At 45.1% G+C, this 24429-nt stretch overlaps 1 long non-coding RNA gene across 24 annotated transcripts in view; it reads left to right on the top strand.

Moving 5' to 3' along the window:
- Nucleotides 1-415: 415 nt before the first annotated feature.
- Nucleotides 416-24429, top strand: part of LOC103351774 (uncharacterized) — a 37751-nt gene continuing 13737 nt past the window's right edge. For 3 of the 24 annotated variants that reach the window (XR_007911999.2, XR_011385403.1, XR_011385402.1), the window contains exons 1-5: nt 416-655; nt 3510-3652; nt 13897-14043; nt 21628-21863; nt 23759-23916. This is a non-coding gene — a long non-coding RNA (uncharacterized lncRNA). Of the gene's footprint in view, nt 656-1243; nt 1341-3509; nt 3653-13896; nt 14044-15654; nt 15833-20446; nt 22087-23758; nt 23917-24429 lie in introns of those variants that run through there. The other 21 variants (XR_011385413.1, XR_011385416.1, XR_011385405.1 and 18 more) reach the window with 16 other exon arrangements.

The following is a 24429-nucleotide window of genomic DNA, read 5'->3' on the forward strand; positions in this document are numbered from 1 at the left end:
CTTTAGAAACCAGAATATCTGCAAATTCAAATGCAGGTGTGCACTCTGCTCTGGGTAGAAGGGTGGGCTCAACAAAACCCACAAAAGCCCCTCGAGGCTTTATTAAGAAGTGTCCCTTCTCCTGTCCCTGTCAGTCAGTCACTCCTGGTGTCCTCAAAAGCGGTACCATGTTCCTTTCCAACAGTCTAATTTATAGCCCAGGATTAAGGAGATCTTGTTTTTTGTATATTCTGAGAAGTAATTCTACTCCAGCTGAACTCATATGTCCTGAGAGGTTTATGTCCAGCAAAACTGCCTTAATGCTAGGGCAGCTTAAAAAATGGCCTGCAGGATTCTGCAAGGGGCTGGAAATATGAGACAGTGTATCATGCCTATCCCAAGCTTTGAAAATTACTGGGTGGAACTAAGGGTGGCCAGAGAGTTGATTACTTGTATGAAGGTGTGTACTCTCTTCAGAGGCCGCGAATGACCTGAATTCTAAGCCAGGAGTTGACATAGAGCTTCCCGCTTTATGTGGTGTCTTTTAATAGAGCAGCTATAAATATATCACTTTCATCTTGAAGTACCGTGGAGAATTATGGTATCACCACAGGAAGTGCCTTGCCCGCTAGAAGCAAGCACACTGGGAAGAGGTAGAAGCGGTCATTCAAGCAAGGTAAGGGGGTGCTGGCCATTCAGATATCTTCTCTTGTTGCCCTGGTTTCTGGACACAGCTTCATGTATTTTGCTCCTTCGATGTTCTGGACCTTGGTCTACTCATTGGACTTTGGTCTAACCCAGTGGTTCTCAGAGTATGAACCCTACAGCAGCAGCATTAGCAAATGCTTGGGCCCCACCTCGGACCTGCTGAAATCAGATCCTCTGGAGACCGGGCCAGGCCATGTGTTTTGCCAAGGTTCCCTGGTCATTCTGAGGCATGCACACGTGTGCAGACAGAGGACCTATCTTTATCAGAAGCCTGTCCTGCACTGCCTAAACTTGACTCGTACAGTCTCTGAGCACATCCATGGGAATTTTTCTCCAATTCTGAAGTCTTATAAGTAGCTCTAGAGGCATTTAATTTTTTTGCAGGGGGCACCTAAGGGAAAAAAAAAACTACCTTTTGAAAAATGGATGCTTTTGTATATGAATGGTCTTCAACTTACAACAGTTTGACTTACTATTTTCTGACTTACGATGGTATAAAAGTGACATGCACTCAGTAAAGACTGTACTTTGAGTTCTGAATTTTGATCTTTTTCAGGGTTAGTGACACACAGTAGTGATGTCTCATGGCACCAGGCAGTAGCACCACTGATACTCTGTAGTGTGCTGTGCTGCTCTACCCACATGTTTGATAGGTGAGGCCTATTAAATGCATTTTCCATTTACCATATTTTGGGCGTCTGATGGGTTGATTAGGATGCCACTCCGTCGTGAGTTGAGGAGCACGTGCACTGTGGAATGCATACCATGTAATCAGGCACTCCCGGGCCTTGCCTGTCCCCCGGTATCCCCCAGAGGCATGAGCTCCAGGTTTTTATTTGGGGATGGGGTGGGTGGGAGTGGGGGTGGGAGTACCTGGAGATCCCCTCCAGCTGAAAGAAAATCCATAATGTTAATCTACTCCCTTAGATCACATAGCTTTTTTTTTTTTTTTTTGACAGGCAGAGTAGACAGTGAGAGAGAGAGAGACAGAGAGAAAGGTCTTCCTTTTGCCGTTGGTTCACCCTCCAATGGCCGCCGCGGCTGGCGCGCTGTGACCGGCGCACCGCGCTGATCCGAAGCAAGGAGCCAGGTGCTTCTCCTGGTCTCCCATGGGGTGCGGGCCCAAGGACTTGAGCCATCCTCCTCTGCACTCCCGGGCCATAGCAGAGAGCTGGCCTGGAAGAGGGGCAACCGGGACAGAATCTGGCGCCCTGACCGGGACTAGAACCCGGTATGCTGGTGCCGCAAGGCAGAGGATTAGCCTATTGAGCCACAGCGCCGGCCCACATAGCTTCTAATACTCATGTTTGCCTCCAGAGTTTATTAGAGAGAACTCTGCTTCTCAATGCTCAGAGATTTAAAGTAATTGTTTGCTATAGAAGTCACTATCTGGTGGCCACCCACTTAGTTTCATGGGTCCTCTTGGCTCTCTCAAATTCCTCTTCTTGGGGCTAGTGCTGTGGCATAATGAGCTAAGCCTCTGCCTGTGGTGCCGGCACCCCATATGGTCACCAGTTCAAGTCCTGGCTGCTGCTTTTTCCATCCAGCTGTCTGTTATGGCCTGGAAAAGCAGCGGACTATGGCCCAAGTGATCAGGCCCCTGCACCCGCATGGAAGAACTGGAAGAAGCTCCTGGCTCCTGGCTTGGGATTGGCCCAACCTCCAGCCATTGCAGCCATTTGGGGAGTGAACCAGCGGATGGAAGACCTCTCTCTCTGTCTCTGTCTCGCTCTCTCTCTGTAACTCTACCTCTCAAATAAATAAATAAAATCTTTTAAAAAAAAGAAAAAAATTCCTCCTCTTTTCCATCTCTTCACCACTTTACTTCCTGCCTGTCGTTTTCCTCCTTTATTTTCTTCCTTTTCCTCTGTCTATGTCAAGCAGCTTCTAAAACTGCACTTGTCAATGTTCACTTTGAACCATCTGAGATTCTGGTGGAAAAATGCACATTGCTCTAGACCTCCTGAGTCAGGGAGTGCAGCTCAGGAATCTGCCTTTGAAAACTGGGCCCCCAGGGGGATTCTAAGACTCACTGGTTTGCCAATCAGGGTTCCAGGGTCTCTGAAGAGGGGCAACTGGGCTTTGTCTTAGAACTCGAGGCCTAGAGTAGGCTGGGTGACTTGTCTGGCTGCATGGCTGGTAGTCATCTGAATTTTCTGTGGTTTCAGTGCTTACTCAATGAGACTGGAGGAAGGCTGAAGGGAATTACGGAGATGCTAAAGTCTGGCTGCCATGCAATAGTATTACCCTCCAGGCCAGAAAGTAGGCTGAAGCCCCGAGTGGTCACCTTAGTTGTACTTGAAATGGGACTCAAAGATACGAACCCAGGATCCTGCCACTTGCATGTCAATGTACTGCTGAAAGCAGCCATGCATTGGACGGACGCCAGTGTTTGTCACGCCCACTCTCCTCCCTGAACCAGGCAACTAAACCATGTTCCTCAAGTGCCCCCGGATGTGTCCTTCCTGGGGTTGTAATCTGATCTATCAGATCCTACTGGAGCCCTTTTGGGTGCTCCTCCCTCTATATACCCCAGGTTGCTTACTGCGAATGCGCACAACTCCTGGAGAACACTCTAGGTTGATGCCAAGGGCCACCTGGAATTACTGGAGAGTTAATGTCCCTGGAAACAGCCCTCTAACAATGACAGAGCACAGATTAGATGGAGAAACCGGCCAGCTCTCGCACCCCTGGGTGGAATAACTCTGACTTGCGGGCCGCACTGGCCCCCAGAGTCCCCAGGGGACCGTTCTCCAATGGCACACAGTGGAAACTTGCTCATTAGCACACCCACTCACGGATTCATGCCCTTCCTTTTTCAGTTCTCCACTCCCTACCCAGTGCTTCTTGGGACCCCCTTCCGAATATATTACTTGCACTTGGGTCTTTGTCTCTGGATCTGCTGCTGGAGGCCCCCAAACCAAGGCCACCATCTCACCTCCCCCAGGACCTTGCATTCACAAAGGTGAGTGAATAACTGAATGGGCCCGGGAACTGGGAGAAACAGGAATGGAAGATAGAAAATGTGTATCTGTAGCATTTTTGGTATGATGGTCAAAATCATCTGACTACTGCTCCCGTGTCTCTGGCCTCCACACAAAACCTGTGGGTGTTGGAGAAACTTGATGGTCTGTTTCCATCGTGCTAACTAAATAACGAGACTTTTGTTACCTAGAATGACTGAGGCAGAGTGACAACACTTTTCTTTTACCTTGTCACAAAAAAAGACTCCATGTTCTACAGCAGGAGGTCATTATCCAAGCACAATTTGGGGTCTTGCACAGTTGCCTGTTCACATTCATGGGGAGTCTTCAGAAAGCAGCGAATTCTACTTGTGTTTACTCCTCTAACAAATGTTTACGGAGCAACTGCAGCTAGTGGGGTCAGGAGGACACAGGAGAGGTATATGTAAGTCAAGTCTGGTCAGCTTCTGGCCCAGGGGTCCTTGTCACGCAGAAGCTCCTATCTCCTTCTGCTCAACTCCATCCACATCACCCTCTACCCTGGGAGCAATGATGTCTTTCGTGAAGACAAAGTTCCGTGTGCCTGCCCTGCTCCAATCCTTCTGTAATTCCACTTTGCCTGTGGAGCCAGGAAGACTCAGGGCTTGGAGGTGACGGAAAGGCTGGCACTGGGATCACCTGGAGCCCTCACTCGCACCTCTGGCAGTTGATACTGCCTGTTGGCTGGGACATCCGCGGGGTCTGTTAATCTGAACACTTACACATTGCCTCTTCAGTAGCTACTTTCTCACACTCTGGTAGCCCTACCTGTGTGAAATCAGACTTCTTTCATGGCAATTAGGATTCCCCAAGTGTGAGCCTTCCAGAAAGCAAAGGGAAGCTGTATTGCCTTTTGTGAGTCAACTTCATAAGTTACATCCACTTCATTCTATCCGTTGAGAGTCCTTGAGGCCAAATAAGATTCAGGGGGAGGGGACATGTTCCCCTACCTTGAGAAGGAAGGAGTGTCAAGAGAGGCACTGCACTTTCATTATTCTGTAGGACAGGGGTTCTATGTCTATGTTATCTTGAAAACCCATCCACCTAATGTGGGCCGTGACAAACAGTCAGTGCTAGATGAGTGACTGGTAGGTAAAACCACAAATCTAAGTAAATCAGTGAAAGACAAGTCACCCTACCAAAGTGTCTCCTGAGGAGTAATGGCATTTAGTCTCTTTCACCTACTTTTGTTAGTACTCACTCTGCTCTTGCATTTTAAGAATACAACAGATCACAGAGCAGACAGAAAATCAACGCCATCATGATAGTTTTGCTTCTCAGAAGCATCGTATGCCATTAACTTCCTCAACCCAGTATGGTCTCCTATGCAGGGAATTCTTCCATGGCTTCTAACAGGGGGGCTAAGAGACCCAGTGCTACTAGAACAGGGTGAGCATTTTAGGGTGGGGCCTCAGCTGCCTTTGCCAATGGGCCCGCCCAGCTCTCTGGCTGTATTCTCGGGGTTTGGTTCTGGCCTTCCCCTGCTCTGTCCTCCCCCATCTCTTCTCCTGCCTCTCCCCCTCCTTGTTCTTCCGCTCACATGCTCCTGCTCCATCCCTGGATCTCTCTCTCTGCCACTCTTCCCCGCACTCCCCTGCCCTTGTTGCACCCTCACCCACCCCCTGCTCCCCCTCCTTTTGTCTCTCCTCCTCCCTGCCCCCCACAATGCCACCACCTCCAGCTTGGGGTTGGGTGTGTCTCTAGGAACATCAGAGGAGTCCAGGAACTAGGAAACCAAGGGCAGTGCCCACCCCGAGAAAAGGAGAAGGCCCTGGTTTGGATCGGGGCATCCATGCCAGGAATTCCCTTCCTCCCCAGTGTGGGATACGGGATTTCATCACCGTTATGGGCACCAAGTGATGATGTCACACAACAAGCTGAACATACTCCCCTGGCAGTTTCACACTGGTAAGCAAAGCCCAATCTTACAAAAACACACCAGAAAATCATTCTTTAAGAACACCCATGCCAATAGGACTCTGCCCTTCCCAAATCAGCATCCCAAACGTATGCCAGCAGAGACCTCAGAGAGCACCCTGCCCAGCTCCTCATTTAATCAAGAAGCACTGAGAGCCAAAGAGGAAGAGCCACAGCAACAACTAGGGTACTGACTATGCCCTGGGCCCTTTATTATAATTACCCCTTTTTCTAGGATGAAGAAACAAGCTCAGAGAGGGTCAACGACTTCTATGAGGCCAAACAGCTGGAAAACGGCAGAGCACATCACAGAACTTATGGCGGTCCAAAAACTGTGTTCCTAAACATTCAGTTGAACTGTGTCTCCATGTAACCCTTTATTCCTCCTTCTCCACCAAGGTCACACCTCTTGCTATCTGACTAAAGTCAGAAAGGTAAACTGAGCAGTACCTAAAACAGAAGTGATGTTGCAGTTCAGGTCACAGTTAAACTTTCTTACACTGAATTCTAGCAGAAGGGACTCAGAGTAGAGCTCCTAAGGCTTGGAGGATGGCCCTCTGTAGGGTAAGTATGAGCTCAGGGGGAGCAAGGACCATGGCAGTACAGTTCCATCATTTTAAGACCTAGACGTGCAGTCAGTCTCCCAAGGATCCAACACTAGCTCTGTCTTTTGATAGCCTTACCTCACAGTGCCTCTGTTTCCCTTACCTGTCAAATGAGTGATGGTAATAGCATCTTCCTGATAGGATAGATTTCAGGGATCAATAAGATTAATAGGCATCAGGTCCTCAGAACTGTATCTGATGTGTAGCAAGCTCTTCCTAAGAATTCGTTCTGTGGTTACTCAACAATATCTCTACTGTCTAATCATCTTCAGGACTCCACCCAGTTCCTAGCTCATGGAAGGTGTTCAATGAATATTTGTTAAACAAATGAAGAGAAGCATATTTGTCCTTCTACTGGTATTCACCTGTTCTTCATCTTCTCAAAACAGAAAACAAGAAAACACAAGGCTCTCCCTCACTTTACCTTCTGGATTTTCCATATGGTGATGCTTGATTCTTCAATGATTCAAACCACTTTTCCTTGGCAAAGCTGGGAGAGGCCTGAGAATCAGCTGTTTTCCACCTGAATCCTTCTTGGGGGGGGGGGCATATTCCCAAGGAAGTGACATTTTATCATGTAGAAGACACATTCTCAGGATTCTTTCAGTTACAACTGTCAAACACCCAACTGAAACTAGAAGAAGCAAAAAAGGTAAATCTATAGAATCAATTAAAAACTATAGGGGTCACTTCAGGCATGGCTAGATCTAGGGGCTTGAGTGATATCATCAGGACTAGCTCTTGTTCCCATCACTTATCTCTGCCTTCTCTGATGATGCTTCTATTTTCAGGCAAGTTCTCCCCTGTGACAGGAAGACAGCTACCAGCTATTTCAGATTTATATATCCACAGCTACAAAACCAGGGGAAATAAAACGTTTTAAAAGATTTGCTTACTTATTTATTTAAGTGGCAGAGAGAGATAGAGAGAGACCTCCCATCTGCTGGTTCACTTCCCAAATAATTGCGACAGCTGGAGCTTGATTAAGCAGAAGCTAGGAACCTGGAAATCAATTCTGGTCTCCCACATGGGTAGCAAGAACCCAAGCATTTGGGCCATCCTCTTCTGCCTTCCAGGCACGTTAGCAGGAGCTGGATTGGAAGTGGAGAAGTCAGGACTCAAACAAGGCACTTGATATGGCACATGGGCATCCCAAGCAGCAGCTTAACCCCTGTACCACAAACTCTGCCCCCAAACAGTTATTTTAATGAGAACTCCAGCCAAAGTCCCAGTTTTAGCTCTCATTGGACCAACAATGGGCCCCGTGTTCACCTCTGAACCAATCACTGTGGTTCCAAGAATGAAACACTGATTGCGCAGCCTTTACATGTGTGTTCTCTCTGCTTTGATTCTGGGGGACAGTGCTAGCCTCAGACAGACCATAGGGACTAAAAGAAAAGGACAAGTTGAAAACTTCCACTACTAATAGCCATATCTTGGGATGGCTAGAAAATCCACAGTGCCCTCCTTAAAGGGGTAGGTACCTATTGCTTCTCGGCCACGTGAACTGAAACAAATATTCCACCAAATAGTATTTACTTTTCACTGCCTGCAATGCACACTAAAAATTTCTGTTCTATTCTAATTTAACGTATCCATTATATTCCTTCCTGTCTGCCCCATTCCATTTCATTGTCATTTTCATTAGTCAGGGCAATGCTTGGCTAGGTGCTAAAACAAACAGCCCTTACATCACAGTGGCTTAACAGAATCAAAGTTTATTGCTTGTTCATTTCCTAGTCTGCTGCAGGTCAGGAAGCTGTGATTGTGTTTTCTACCTCTGCAGGGTTCCAAGCTCTTTCCATATTATGATGGCCCCATCTTCAACAAAGAATCAAGGCAGAAAGGGGGAGGGAGGGAGAATCTGTGAGGTGGAAGAGTAGGAGGAGGAGGAAGCAGAATCACTGAGTGTGGGGGGAGGTTGTTATCAGCTTTGGAAGTACCTTCTATCACTTTTGTCTGCACTGTCCTGGCTGACCCCTAACTGTGAGCGCCCAGAAAGAGGCCATGCCAGGGAGGTGCCTGGAGGCCGCTCCACCACACTGTTGTCCTCTAGTTTGAGAAGGGAGAAGAATGGCGGTTCCAACCTCCTGCAAGCAACCCAGGACTCACTAACGGCTGCACTGCCTTAGTTGGAAAAACCTGGCCCTGGCAGCCTGCCTTAGGTTGGCCACCTTGGGGAGTGCACCTTTCTTTGCTTTTTTTATTCCTCATGTGTGTCATGGCACCTGACTTCTGAGACCTGGCCACCTTCTCTCCATCCCATCTTCCCCAACTCAGCCTGAGAAGTCCCAAGCACTGGTTCCCACCTTGTGCCGGTCTTGTCCAGCCCCCTCATTCTATCTACTTTCTCCCACGGCCCTGTAGCACGCGAGGTAGTGAGAGCAGGCTGTGCGGGACAGCAGGTGACCCTGGCACATCGGGGTTCTGCCCTGGGCTGGCTGCAGTGTGTGTGAGGTCAGGCCTGTGGTAATTGAGCCAGCCAGGCATGTAATAAGATAGCTGCCCCCCCACCCTGCTGCAATGGGGAGTGTCTATGGAATCTGATTCTAGCAGCATCTTTATCTGGGCGATAGACTTCAGGGTTCATTATCTAAAGAGCATTGGCTCTTAGCATGGTAGCGAATCTGTTATCATTGACGGGTGCTTTGCCTTGAAAACCCAGAGGGGTGGACGCCAGGCTTGTGGGTGCCCCAGTTCATAAGCCTGCTGGTTCCGGAAGAATTGCGAGCTGTTATTCAAGTTGATAAACAATGTGAGTCAATATGTCAACGCTGCTCCCCACACGCCAGCCAGCGTCACAATAGGAATGCACTTAACCCTCAACGAAACTCTTCAGATCAGGAAACTGGGGCCTGAGGTCACACGACTAAACCCAGGCCCAAGCCAGAATTCAAACCCTCTGACCACCAGCTTACACTGCTCCCCTGGGGATACTCTTTACCTGGAGACAATTTTGATAAGTTAAAACACCAGCATCCCATATCTGAGTACCTGGGTTCGGGTCCTGCTAATGTGCACCCTGGAGGCAGCAGGTGAGATGGCTCGAATAGTTAGGTCCCTGCCACCCATGTCAGAGACCTGGACTGGGCTCTGAGCTCCAAGCATTGGCCTGGCGCTGGCCAGATGGAAGACCTCTGTCCCTGCGTCTCTGCCTACAGCAGTTGAAAAGTCTTCACATACTCTTCAGACCATCACAAGAGCCCTGTGATCCAGATACGGTAATTATTCTGATAAAGAGGAGTCCATTTTACCACTGAGAAAACTGAGGCTCAGAGGCATCCAGTGAGGGTCCCCCATAGGAGCCAGCACTGTGGTGCAGCAGGCTAAGTTGGTGCCTAGGACGCCAGCATCCCCTGGGGCACTGGTTCCTATGCCGGCTGCGCTGCTTCCCATCCAACTCCCTGCTAATGGCCTCGGAAAAGCAGTGGAAGACGGCCCAAGCGCTTCAGCCCATGCTACCCACGTGGGCAGCCTAGATGAGGCTCCTGGCTTTGGCCTGGCCCAGCCATTTGGGGAGTGAACCAGAAGATGGAAGATCTCTCTCTCTAAAAGATAAAATAAAATAGCTCTCTGGTGCCGGCTCAGTCCAGCTTCCAAGGGCCAATTGCTAAATTGTCAAGAATTTTGCAAACCATGATCATTATTAAAAACTAAATTATATAAATTTGCCATTACAATTATATTCTAAAGTAATAAATACTCAAAGCACATCACTGCCTAAGCCTTTGACTATCTATCGGTCTTGGGCTTGCTCTGCCACTCTTGTGGCTCACCAGGGAAACGAGGGGTAAGAGGGTGCTTCGGTGACATCGCCTCGGCAGCGTGACGTGAGCCACAGCGGTAGCACTATGCAGAGCAAGTAAGCACACTGGGTGCAGGCGACCCCTCGCTGTGAGAGCCGCTTGTTAAACATCTCCTAGCACACCCTTGCTCCCATGATTGGGGCCCTTTTGGCTCCATGGGGCACCCAGGTGTGTGCTTAATGTGACTTATTTTCCTGTCTCACTCAAGACCCTATTTCCAGGGCCTAGCCCCTCCTCCTTCCCCTCAAATTCCTCACAAAGGCTCCAGCCAACTCCCCTGACTCTCCCCTTCGCTCAGCTGGACTCCTGCTTCCCAGCAGGGCCGTCCCTAGCAGCCCACAGCTGCCTCCACTTGGCCTGAGTCAGCTGCCATCCAGCCAGCCCAGGGGCCCTTGCTCCTGCCAAAGCCAAGTTCTGCCCTCCTTTTTAGCTCTGCCAAGCTGCACAGCCGCCTGCCCATTTTCCCTCTCTGAAGCGGGAGTCAGCAAGACCCGGAAACAGTCCTGCTTGCAGACTTCTCTCCCACGGTCTGACCTAGCCGGGTGGGCAAGGGGCTGCTCAGCTTCTGCGTGTGTGTTCTCTGGGAGCTGCCTGCAGATCAAAGAGCCGCCTTTCCCTGGTGTTAATACAGAACACCCCGAGCTGTGCCATCCCCTCCTACCCATGCCAGAGGCTCCCGCTTGGCAGCCTGGGCACTGACTTAGGGACATCCAAGGCGGGCAGGATGTGAGCGAGCTTTCCGATGCCTAACGAGCATAAAATACATGCTCAGTTCCATTCTCTCAAAAACACAGTTAGATCTGCTTTTTGCATATTAAGAATTCCCTTTCATTCACCAGTTCCTTTGCAGTCTCATGGACTTGTGGGAAGCCTAGAATATTAGCATAATCTATGTAGGGCTCATTACATGCCAGCCACTTTCCTAATTGCTTGGACAACCCAAGGGGGTTGGTACTACTATTGCCCCCATTTGAAAAATGAGAAACTGCAGCACAGAGAGGTTAAGGAACTTGCTCAAGGTCACACAGCTTCTGCAGAAGCCAGCTCTTGTCCAAGCATTCTGGCTTTAAAATCTGTGCCCTTAATGACTATGTTGATGCGACGTTCTATCTGCCTAGTTCTCCCCCTGGGCTTCAACAGTTTTCTGGTTATACCAGCTTAAAAATTTACCAGATTTTAATGTCACTATCTGTTTACAAGTTTGTGTGCATGCCCCTTCGCTCCTTACCTTGAACCTTTGAGACTAGGAATGTCTTTTGTTTGTGCCTGGCATCCAGGACAATGTCTGCAATGTGCTAAGTGCTCAGGAAGTGTTAGTTACAACAAAGGGCCTTCCATAGTTTCAAGTTGAGGAAACTGAGGCCCACAGCTTTGACTGAGAACCGTAGAGAACCCAGGTGTCATGGTCCTTGTTAGGACTGGGGACCAGGTTCCGGGGGCCCAGAGCATGCTGGCATGCCCACCCACCACGTTGGAATACTGCCCAGTGGCTTCTCCCAGGAGGAGTGCGCAGGTCCCAAACCCACCTCCAGGAGAGAGTGAGAAAAGACAAACAGCCATGGCAGGGCTGACCGGTCATGACTGGCGCGGGTGGGCACAGCTCAGGCAGCAGGTCAGCCTCAGCCTCAGCTGATGAGGCTGGGGATGTGCAAACAGCCAAGGCACTTAAGAAGGAAACTCATACTCTTCATTCGCCTCGTGTTTGCATCAAGATAAAAGCAGAAAGACCCCACCGCACCAAATCACCACCAGCACCACTTTGTCAGAGTCTCTGAACCCGAGCTGAGATTAAGGAACCGCCTGTTTTTTCAGCCTCAGGCTTCAGCGGCTGTTTCCTCCATCCTTTTAGATGGAGAGAAGCCCTCCCGTTTAATCTGGATGCACAAGGGCCAGACCCAGAAAAGGAGGACCAGGTTCTGTGTTGTTCTACAAAGCTTGAAACAGATGACAAATAAACAAGATGATGCTGGGGTGTGAGGGGCATCTTAAAACTTCATTTCACTTTAAGGAATCTCACAAGGCCTGGGGAACTCTGGGGAACTAGGTAATGAAATGCTTACGGTGTCACAAAGGTCCTGGCCAAGATCGAAGTACCTCTGACAGATCAAAGAAAAAAATACAACATTCTTCCATTTAGGTGCAGTGTTATGGATAACTTGGTATTCCGGCTCTTTGGAAATGATTAACCCCATGTGGTATCGATGGGAGTGAGCCTTCTGCAGGCGTAATGACTCCAACATTCCGCCATTGTTCGGGCGCTTGGCTTCCTTCTCTGTGTATATATCAATGGCAACTTTTTTTCAGTGCCTTTCAGTTTCACACACACAAAATAAAAACACTCCCCATAGGCTGCCAGAGGAGAAAGCATGAGCCCAGACGCTGATTTATTTTTATCACCCCAAGTAACCCTATTTCCTACCTGAGACATGAAACCGCATCAAGGAAGGAACAGTTCTGGGAGCTCAGAAACCTTTGTTGAAAAGTGTCCATTTTTATCTACCACTTTCCCCTGCGGAAAGCCCCCTGATTCTTCAGCAACAATGCTTTCACCCAAGACTCGCCCATCAGGCATCCCACTCATGATTAGCTAATCTGTGAAAATGAGAAACCACCTCCAAGTGGCTGCTGCCCGCTAGCAGCAAGAGAGAAGCACGGCCGCTCATCTCAGAAAAAGCGTGATTGTCTGTGACTGAGGTTTTAAACTGCAGGAATGCTGGCAGAAACGGGCAAAAAGAAAAGTCAGCTGGCCAGACATCTCTATTAAGCGCCCTAGTACTGTCTTTTCCTCGTGCGCGTTTTGTTTGGTTTGTTTGTTTTCAACGAGGTGCTGTCTCTAACAGTGCTAATCTGTCTGCAACATCATGGCGTTTCTCTGTATTACACTGAGCCATCTCCATGGCATTTAAGAGTGAAATATTTGCTTCAGAAATAAGAAGGATAGGCAATAAACTGTAGCTGTAAACAAGCCTTCATGGCTTTATTTTTCATAGATAAATACACGCTCAGTTCCAAGTAGAATTGAATTCCTAAAGCAATACTCCACTAATCTGTATTCTGGGGTCTCAAGCGTATTATCTGTAATTTACAACCAATTTAAATGGCATTAACAGCCTTCCCCTTATGGGAATTTAAATTTGCATCCTACCATTGAATTAAACAGTGATTGCATATTTTCTATAGGGGACAGAATGCTTGTTTTGAATAATAAAGCATCTATTCATGCACAGGGTGTGATGTGCTCCATTGTCCTCAATGTAATTGAAGCAAAATATGAGTTAAAGGGATTTTTCCTCTTTGCCAAGGTTTGTTGATTGGTGTCTATTTTCATCTATTCAAAATTAAGAAAACAGTCATCTCTTGCTATCTGGGAAAAATCATTTAGTCAAAGAGGCCCTGAGTGGAGGGAGGTCAAGTTTTGCCTTATTTGATCTTTTCAAAGACAGAGCAGGATGTCAGAAAATGTTGCAAACTAGCCTTTGCAGGGATGGTATTGTGGAATTCATTTGCAATTTTTCTCTAGGACTAAAACAAGAAAATTGGAAATGGGAGATTGGGAAAGGGGACATTATGGCCTGTTTCCAAAGCAAGAAAAGTTAAATAGCCTTAAGGTCCCATACCAAACTATACTGAGGAGAGAAAGGTACATTTCTTACCAATCACATAATCTGAAGCCTTAGCAATTCAGAGAAATCCATGCAATTTCCATTGTGCCCAGGCCAGACATCAATAATCAATTACAGCCTTCTTTGCCATTGAGTGAAGATATTGCCTCATAATCAAGTGCTGTGGGCAGCCAATAGCAATTGACGTGAGTTGGCACTAGAGGAGAAATATTTTTGCCATTTCAGTTAATCCACCTCTTTCAATAAATGGTTCTAGAAAGATGGAGTGAGCCTCCAGAGGTCTCAGAGCTGGCTATTGGAAGAGCCAGAGCTAAGAAGACACCACTATTGGTGCTCAATAGTGCTCTCCACATAACCACCAACATGCACCCAGTGCCTGTCTTGAGCATCCTTACATCCCCAGGTAAGAGTAACTTGTAAGGGCTCAATAATGACTTTTTAAAAGAGATTGATTGATTGATTTAAAAGGCAGGGTTACAGAGGAAGACAGAAGGAGGGAGGGAGGGGGAGAGAGAGAGAGGGAGAGAGAGAGAGACAGTCTTCCATCTGCTGGTTCACTCCCCAAATGGCCTCAATGGCCAGAGCTGGGCCAACCTGAAGCCAGGAACCAGGAGCTTCTTCTGGGTCTCCTTTGTGGGTACAGAGGACCAAGGACTTGAGCCATTTTCTACTGCCTTCCCAGGCCATAGCAGAGAGCTGGATCAGAAGTGAAGCAGCTGGGTCTCGAACTGGCACTCATATGGAATGCTGGCATTGCAGGCGGCAGCCTTACCCACTACACCACAGTGCCAGTCCCTCAATAATGATTTTTTGAAGTGAATAGGTGAGGGAGGGGCTGGCACTGTGATATAGTGGGTTGAGCTGCCACCTGTGATGCTGGCATCCCATATGAGCAACAGCTCAAGGCCCAGTTGCTCCACTTCCAATCCAGCTCCCTGCTAATGTGCCTGGGAAAGCAGCAAAGATGGCCCAAGTCCTTGGGCCCTTGCACCCACATGGGAGACCTTGATGGTGCTCCAGGATCCTGGCTTCAGCCTGATCTAGCACCAGTTATTGTGATCATTTGGAGAGGGAACCAGTGAATGGAAGATCTCTGTCCCTCTCTCTCTGTCACTCTGCCTTTCAAATAAATAAATAAATCTTTGGGCAAATAAATTTGAGAGATATACATTGCTAAACCATTATCATTACTAGGGAAAAAATTTCCTTCTTTGAGAAGGTATAATTATTCAAGGACCAAATGCAGTTTTAGCTCCTGTTTGCCAAAGCCTTTATTTGAAAATAGGGTCTATCTAGCCGGCGCCGTGGCTCAATAGGCTAATCCTCCACCTTGCGGCGCCGGCACACGGGGTTCTAGTCCCGGTTGGGGCGCCGGATTCTGTCCCGGTTGCCCCTCTTCCAGGCCAGCTCTCTGCTATGGCCAGGGAGTGCAGTGGAGGATGGCCCAGGTGCTTGGGCCCTGCACCCCATGGGAGACCAGGAAAAGCACCTGGATCCTGGCTCCTGCCATCGGATCAGCGTGGTGCGCCGGCTGCAGCGGCGGCCATTGGAGGGTGAACCAACGGCAAAGGAAGACCTTTCTCTCTCTGTCTCTCTCTCTCACTGTCCACTCTGCCTGTCAAAAAAAAAAAAAAAAAGAAAAAAAAAAGAAAATAGGGTCTATCACAAGTATCAATAACAGCAATAAGAGGAAAGTAGTTAGAGGATAAATTGTTTTTACAGACCTTAAAACACTTCCACAACAAGACTTGTTAGTCTACAATCAATATGCAATTGCAAATCACTTTTCAGCAAACAGATCACTGAAAAACTAAGCCTATTGCATTTCAAATAAAATCATATGGAAAAATTGCATACCTTAGACTTGTCAATAATTGAAATGGGGTTTCTGCTTATTACTGTGTTACTATTCTTGTATATTTCCTTTAAGGAAGTAAAACACTAAATGTTCTTGCCACTTGTCTATAGACTATCAAAGTTCTTTGATATTAAATGCTATCCCTCTTTTTCCCAGCTTCGAGACTGATAATGATGGACAATATAAAGTTCAATTGTCCTACATGCTTAATCTAAGTATATCCCAATGGTTCAACCAGGGACAATTTTCACCCGCATGGGACATTCGGCAGTGTCTGTAGATATTTCCCTTGTCATAACTGGGAGTAGGACGCCACTGGCATCGATGAGTAGAGGTCAGTGATGTTGCTCAACATTCTGTAGTGCCTAGGACAGCCCCATGAGCAAGAATTATCAGCCCCCAAAGTCAACAGCACCAAGACTGAGAAACCCTGGTATATCCCCTCCACCCACAATGGTTCATAGCAATTCAGCCTTATTTGAATTTAGAATACATCTCTCTGGGCAAATAGGACATTTAACTGCAGTTTCCAAAATGTGACCTTCTGTTTTTATTAAGATACCCAGCTTCCTTACACAGAGGGAAAGGTACCTACTGTTGCTCCTTTTGTTCGCTTCCTCCCAGAGCCACATTAAGGATCAGCCCAGGTAGCTTAATTCTAGGTTTTTCTAGAGCCCAGAGAAGGGTTTCAGGAGTTCTCTGGGTACTAAAGTACTTCACATTGGCCTAATGAAGGCAGGCAGGGGAGGAGACTGCCTGCTATTGCACACAGGAGCATGACTTCCCTTTGAGGTTGAATGACCCAGTTGGACGGTGGGAAGAGTGGAATTTTGTTTGTTTTGCTTTTCTCCTTCTAGTTTTAGTTTTGCTACTAACTTACTTTGTGGTCATGAATATGATGAGCTCATTGCTGACATTTTCTGTTTCTCGACTCTTCTATCAGGACGTGGCACTCATGCTGCTCTATTAGATGATAAAAAGGGGATTGCAAAAGCCAAGATGTCTACGGTATTACTCAGTAGAGCAGCAGTTTTAACTCTCTGGGGATAGGGACCACATCTTGCTTACCCTCTAGCTTCAGCTGGTTCTGAATACATAAGTGTTAACTGTCCTTTGGAAAGTATGTGGCAATATCTAAGAAGGTGGAACAGTGAGCTAGCCACCCAATTCCAAGGTATATACTCAAGAAAAATCAGTGCATATATCTTGCAAAGGACTACTACAAAAAGATTTAGAGCAGTTTTATTATTAATAGCCCAAATCTACAAAGAACCTACATCCATTGACAAGAGAATGGAACAATAAAAATGATTCAATTATTTCACATCAAACTCTCAGCAGAGTGCCAGGTAGTAGAGGCTGCTCAGTTATAATGATTATAATAACTACTGATCATTCAGCATGCGCCAGGAACTTACAGGAGCTTTACATATATTGAGTCATTTAATCCTCAGGACAATAAAATCCTAAGGGGGAGGTTTCCTTTTCTAGTCCCATTGTACAGGAGAGAACAGAGAGGTAGAGAGAAGTTACTTAAATCTTTGTTGAACTGAACTGAAACAAAGATACATTCTGATGTATTATTGTTTGATGCTGTGCTTTGGATAAGGTTTCAATGTGCCCCCCTAAGGGTCAGGTGCCAGAAGCTTGGTTACAAACATTCAGCCCGTTGCTACCATGTAGAAAGTAATATTGGAGAAATTCAAAAGAAGGATCTGCCTCCTACTTTGTGCGGATGCATCTTTTCCCACCTGTTTTGTATACTTTCTTCTAGACCTTTCCATCTTATTTCTTGTGGCCAATATTACTTTTCAAAACCCAAAGCCCATGCAGATGCTGCTCCTGTGATTGGTGGCTGCCACGTGAAATGCTCCAGACCATGGATGCCTGGGGAGGCATTTTGTCTGTGAAGGACCTTGCCTGCCCAGCTCCAGAGCCACCTCATGATTCCTGCACATGGCCAGTCAATGGAAACCTGAGGGTGAAGGTTTAAGTCAAGGCAAAGAGAGCACGCGGACCTCAGCTTTCTTGCCTGCCTGTCAAATAATGAGCCCCTCCACAGGACCAGAGCTGCGGGAGGAGGTAGAAAGGGCTTTTCCTCCCACCAGGCAGTTTTGGGATCTCCACAGTCAATACGGCATCCATGCTTGACAGTGGGTCCCTGGAAATCTCGTTCAGGCTGTCCTGTGCTTTGTGGTGACCCAAATGTTTAACTGGGTTGGTGTGCTGGGTTCTGGTGTTGAGGAAATGGCTGCTTAGAAGGGAGGGCGTCACTGGAGCAAGAAGCAACTGAGATTGTATCTCCATTGTTCCCATCCAATGCTCTGCACAGTATTTTGGACTCACAAAAATGTCTCCATTGGGAAAGGAAATAAATACAGGTAATGCAAGGACACTCATTTGCCTGGCATATAGAAAAAAACTGCCAGTGGTAATGGCAAAATAGGGTGTGTGAGAAAGGGAGACAGACTCAGATAGATGTTGTCACCTGGGGAGCCAGGAGTTCTGTCCGAGGTGATGGATAGGATGAGCCCCGTTTTCGGGAAGGCTGTTCTGGACACTAGTTTAGAGATGGTAGCATCAGTACTTTTAACTGGATTTAAATGGCTGTGTTTTGGGGGGCTTAACAAAAATAAATGGATCAAACAAAATTTTTTTAAAGAATCTATCTGAGGGCAGAAATTAATGACTTGATCTTGGAATTCTGGGGACGTGGAGTAGAAATAAACTTTAATTTACAGAAAGCCTCTAGGACTTTTTACTGTTAAAGTATTATGAGTATGGATTCATTTTTTATTAATTGACTTTTAACATTATACAAGTAATCAAGGGTTGCTGAAAACCTACAAAATTGAGAAGTAAAAAGAATAAATTAAAATAACAAAGAACCCAGATCTTTCATTAGAACAATTAGTTCTATTAGTGATTTGTAACTTGAAAATCTTCTCATGTTAATAAATACGTTTATATGTTATTATTTAATATAGCTGCCCAGTATGCCCTTGTGTAACGCCCTAGAATTTAATCTCCTTTTGTGGTCATGTTGACAAAATTGGATGGCTCTAGTTTTTGATTGTCATGAATAAAGTTGTGGTGAAATCCTTGTTCATATTCATGCATGTGCCCTTGGAATAAATGGCTAGAATGGGTATTGACCATTCAAGGAGTAATTTCAAGGCTGTTGGTATGTATTACCAAATTGCCTCCAGAAAGGTGTGTGAGAGAGCCTATTCTATGCCCCCCACCCCCCCACACACACAGAGGTTTGTCCAAGCAACATTTTAACAGCCTATGATTAACTTCTTTTCTATCACTTTTCATCTCATCCTGCAACATCTACACCCACTGCCCTGGTACTCTCAGAGAGCCAGGAGAGAGGGTAGAACCCATTAGGAGACCTGGTTTTTGGCAAACTCTCAAGGAATTTCAGTTTCACTATGGAATGAGACGACACAAAGAGCTGCCCATTCATTCTGTGCAAGAGGATATTTACATTACGCTTTATAACAGTCATAAATGAAAATGACATTAATCTGCCAAGTTGTTGTTTTTAAAAGAGAAAAGGGGAGGAGGTGGTTGACCTACCGGGGAAAGCCCTGTGTCTTCCAGAGCTTTGCTGTGCATATGATTTTAAATAGCAGGGCAAAGGTGATGAAGCTGGTTCAACATCTCTGTCTCCATGGCAACAGCATCCTGCTCTGAGCCTCTGACACAGCAGCAGGGACCAAAATATACTCCTCGCGCACAATTGCACTGCAAGTTAGGAGTTTCTTTTTATTCCTTGTAAATGCACAATTTAAAAATATGAGCAATGGTAGAGAAAGAGCAAATCATGCACAGCTAGAGGAGAGTCTCTAAAATGACTAAGCGAAGAAAATGAACATCCAAAGGGTTTGATGAAGTCTGCAGCTTACACTTACCATGTAGAAAGAGATTGAAAATCTTTCTCATATGAGTAGAAAAAAAATCTATGCATACATATAAGTATATGCATTAACATTTTAAAATGTCCTTTTCCTAAATTTTTAATACAGGTCAATCTTGCTTTCAGCAAATCCACTTAGCTCAGGTTATGATTTAATCAATTAAAGCAGCCATCCAATTTACATAGCTGGAAGCGCTTCATATGCTCAACCCAACCAAACTTCAAAGACACTGCATTAGCCCTGAGTTGTGAAGGGTATAAGTAGCCCCCTTCAAAGGCAGTTGAAGCCCACAAGTGGTCACTAATGCATCCTTGAATCCTGTTGAGGTCTAGCCTTCTATTTATTTTTAAGGGATTTTGAAAATAAAGCAATGCAAAAATGTGCCAATCAACTGCAGGATTCTTGCTGAGCTTATATCTCTGCTACTAGTAAGTAATGTTCAAGAGACCTGAAGTGATGGCAGAACGATTAAAAGTCACTTAACTTACTTTGCAGAGAAGGTGCCTTAATAAATATCAAGAGAATAAATGAATCATTGTGGAAATATAAAATAGGCCTGTGATAGGTCCCCTGTGTGTGTAATGCCATTGAGTATGCCAAGACCATCCAAGTTCAGTGGGTCTCAACCAGGGTTGATTTTTGCCTCCAGGGGACATTTGGCAATGTCTGGGGCATTTTTCTTTGTTCAGACTAGGGAGTAGGGATCTTACTGGCATCTGGCAGGTGGAGGCCAGGGATGCTACTAAACACCCTACAACACACAGGACAGCTGCCCACAGCAAAGAACGATCTGGTCTCAAACATCAATAACACTGAGGATGAAAAAACCTGCTCTAGTCTGATTATTCATGTGGCTACTTTTGGTTTCAAAGGTTCCATGGGGAGATTAAATCATTTTAATTTCTATATTCGGTATAGTAGCAAAATTCTCCTTGAATTGAGCACTATCATTTTCTTCATTGTTTTTATTGCCATATGATTTTCCATTTGCTTTAAACACAATATGTCCCATTTTATTTTAGGTAAATATTTCTCAAAGGAAAAATGATCAATAGAAAATGAGAGGTGGAGCATTAAGAATAAAAGGACAGCATGCATCCCTTCCAAGAGAACACCTACATAGTTGCTGGCACTGAGGAAAGTCCCAGAAATGCTAGTTGTTGTTATTTTTTCTTTTACTGTTTAGCATGAACAAACCATATGCACAAAATAATGCATTGTGTGTTGACTGCTGGAACAATAATAATGAAAAATGGGATACTCACTGTCCAACACTTCTGAAACTACTTTATCCTAGTTTTTTTACTAAGTCCCTTGATAACGATACATATATTATTGGGCTTCCCTTGTTTCTGAACTTTATATAAATAAAGTCATACTATTTTATGTTTATGTAAACTTCTTTTTCACTCAGTATTGTTTATATGTGCATGTGTACAGTTGTATTTTATTCACTTTAACTGCTGTATAGTATTCTATTATATGCTTATATCACAATTTCTTTATCCATTGCACTGGTGCTGGACATTTGGCTTTTTGGTGCTTGCCTCTTACAGATAAGGCTGTTCTACACATGGTCTTACGTTACTCTTGGGCCATGTGCACAAGAGTTTTTGCAAAATGTCTGCTTAGAAGTACAATTAACAGGCTGGAGGTTTCTGCATGTTAACTTCACTAGGCAATGCCATATTCTTTTCCAAAGTTTTATTATATCAACTTATTATATGCATACTTCTTAAAAGTGTATGAGGATTAATATTGCTCCAACATATAGAAGCAATCAACAACTGGCATAATCACTTTCTAGTTTTGCCATTTATGTGGGCATAAATGGTGTCTTCTTGTGATAGCAATAATTAATGAAGTTGAGAAGCTTTTCCATTGTTTATAGGTCTTTTGAATTGCTCTTGCTGTGAAATATTTACTACTGTCTTTTGTGGAATTTTCTATGGGATAGGTATAGATTGTTGTAGGTAGACTTCTAATATGGCCTCCACTGATCCCCACTTCACAATATGTATGCTGCTGTGTGATTCCTCTCCTTAAGTATAGGCTGTTTTTAATAACCAATAAGATACAGAAAAAGTGATGGGATACCGCCTAAGATTAGGTCATTCAACAGTGCGGCTTGTGTCTTGCTAGCATGCTCTCTCTTGCTGGCAATCATTCCTGCTCTCTTCCTTTCTTGCTCTGATGACGCCAGCTGCGCCGTGTTGTGAGCTGCTCTAAGGAGGGGCACATGTGGCAAAGAACAGATGGAGGCCTCCAGCCCACAGCTACTAAGATGCTGGGGCCTTAGTTCAACAGCCCGTGAAGAACTGAATCCTGCCAACAACCACATGAGTGTGCGCTTGGAAGCGGAACCTGACCAGTCACCTAGGAGACCCTGAAGTAGAGCACCCAGCTAAGCCACATCCAGATTCCTGAAGCATGGAAACTGTGAGATCACAACTGTGTGTTGTTTTAAGCCATTAAGCTTTGGGCAATTTGCTACACAGCAATAGATAATGCACATACACACAGGCATGTGTGCATGCAAAATTGCTAACACATCATATATATGAGAGGGTCTTCAGAAAGTTCATGGAGATGCCTATTAGGGAAGCACTGTGCATGGATTTCAAAAACATTTTACATCAAAATAAATATATATGTATACATATGTGTGTATATATACAATTATTTGTGATATATAAAATTATTTGTGAGCTGTCTGTGTTGCAAATATCTTTTTCCAAATTCTATTTTTTTCATTCTCATAATGGAGACCTTTTATCTAAAGAAGTTTCTATGTTTAATGTAACAAAATGTGTCGATCTTCTTTATAAAGTTTGAACTTTGTGTCTCATTCAAGAAATCATTCTTAAATGATTCTTAAATGACCCCAAAGTGGTCATATCAATATTTTCTTCTAAAGGTTTTCAAATTTTATCTTTCATATTTAAATTTTTAATCCATCTAGAATGGATTTTTACATATAATAAGTCAGGGGTTCATTTGTATGGTATATGGTGAGACACGGATTCATTTTCGTTCTTTATCCTTGGGAGAAACAATTATTCCAATACCTTGTATTGAAAAGTTCATTTTTTCCTTTGCAATTTGCAATTTTAACTGTCATACATCAGGTTTTCACATGTGCAAGAGTCTGTGTCTGGGGTCTCTTCTGTTTTGTTGTTTAGCCCTTGTCCAAGAGCACACTGTTTCAACTATCATTGCATAATAAGTCATGACTTTTAGAAGAACAAATTCTTCCCGCCTGATTTCTTTTTTATTTTTAAAGTATATTATTTATTTATTTGAGAGGCAGAGTTACAGACAGTGAGAGGGAGAGACAGAGAGAGAGGTCTTTCATCCACTGGTTCATTTCCCAGATGACCACAATGGCTGGAGCTGGGCCAGTCTGAAGCCATGAGTCAGGAGCATCTTCGAGATGTCCCACACAGGTGCAGGGGCCCAAGTGTTTGGGCCATCTTCCACTGGTAACCTAGGTCATAGCAGAGTGCTGGATCGGAGGAGGAGCAGCCGGAAGTAGTAGTTCTACTCATTCGGGATGCTGGCGCCACAGGCAGAGGATTAACCTACTGCACCACAGCACCCACCCCTCCACCTGATTTCTTTAGGAGCATCTTAGCTATCCTTATGCATTATGCAGTTGTGCCCAAGAAAAAAATTGATAAATTTTTGGCTAACTCTCCAGGAATGCATTTGAGGCATTAAATGAAACAAAACTGTAATTATGTTATAATCATTTTCTGATAATAATTTATATATTTCTATCCCCAGAGCTAATGTAGCCATTTTCATATAAAAATGTATAATTAATATTAGACATTATTTCTTCACATCTGTCTAATTATTTGAACTTTCTGTTTGCTGATGTCATATTTACTTTGGTCCAACCAAATCCCCCAACAATGTGAGAAGTTATGATTACTTGATACTCTAGACAGCATTTCCAGAAGAAATTTTTTCTTATTATATTATTTTTTCAAGTTTCCTCAGCTATAACATTTCTGAAGTTTCCTCATGGACAACTATGTTTTATTATGAGGACACTGGCTTTTATTGATGAATATAAGAAACTGTATCAGGAAAATCATTCTTCATATGTCACAGCAATAGAATGACAAGGTTTAAACTACCCAGCTAATTTCCCTCCTTAATATATGCAGAAAAATTTCAGGAATATATATACTGTGTACATATGTACTCTCATACTTTTTCATTACTTAGTGATGACTTTGATTAATTGATATTTTGATGAATATACATATGAAAATAAATTCATCATCAAGGAATCCTCCCTAGAAATGTTCATTTCTTTATTTTAGAATGAATTCAAGATGAGAAGATGTATCTGCTGGAAGCCATATCCTTTCCAGGAAAGGCTGAGGCATTCTCAGCTTGAGAGTGTGTTTTCCAAGAGGCTGGTTGGAGGAGACTCGGTTAGAGTTGGAAATTTTTACCTAGAGGCACTAGAGACATCAAGGTAAGAAAACGTTGGAAACCACAGGGAACTCTGAGGTCCGAGAAGCAGGGAAGAAAGAGTAGAGGGTCACCGAAACCAGAGGGGCCCGATTTGCATCCCAGAGCTGGAGAACAAGGCTGCAGATCCACGGCTGGGGAAATAGGGGCCCTCTGGTGTCGGCAAGATAGAACAGGAGCACGCAGTAAACCCTAAGCCCAGCTTTTTTATATTGCTGTTAGCAAAGTACGGGTCTTTCAGGCTGAATACTCCAGGGAGCTCAGAAGTAGCCATGGAAGCTGGAATGCAGAACACAAGGAGGGGCTCAGCCATGCCTGATGTTGGGATGGGGATCCAGGCTCGCCCACCTTCCAGTGTTTCCCTCCTCTATGGTCCTGCCCTGTGGTTTACAGCCCCGGCTTACTGATCTTGTTAGATAAGTTCTCTGAGTTTGCAGCCCTGATCATTCACCAGCACTGTTCACTCCTCAGTGGAATGGGCTGAAGTGCTCTGGATTCTTCCTCCTGCCCATATAAG

Source organism: Oryctolagus cuniculus, chromosome X, assembly GCF_964237555.1.
Source record: "Oryctolagus cuniculus chromosome X, mOryCun1.1, whole genome shotgun sequence".
NCBI classification, from domain to species: domain Eukaryota; kingdom Metazoa; phylum Chordata; class Mammalia; order Lagomorpha; family Leporidae; genus Oryctolagus; species Oryctolagus cuniculus.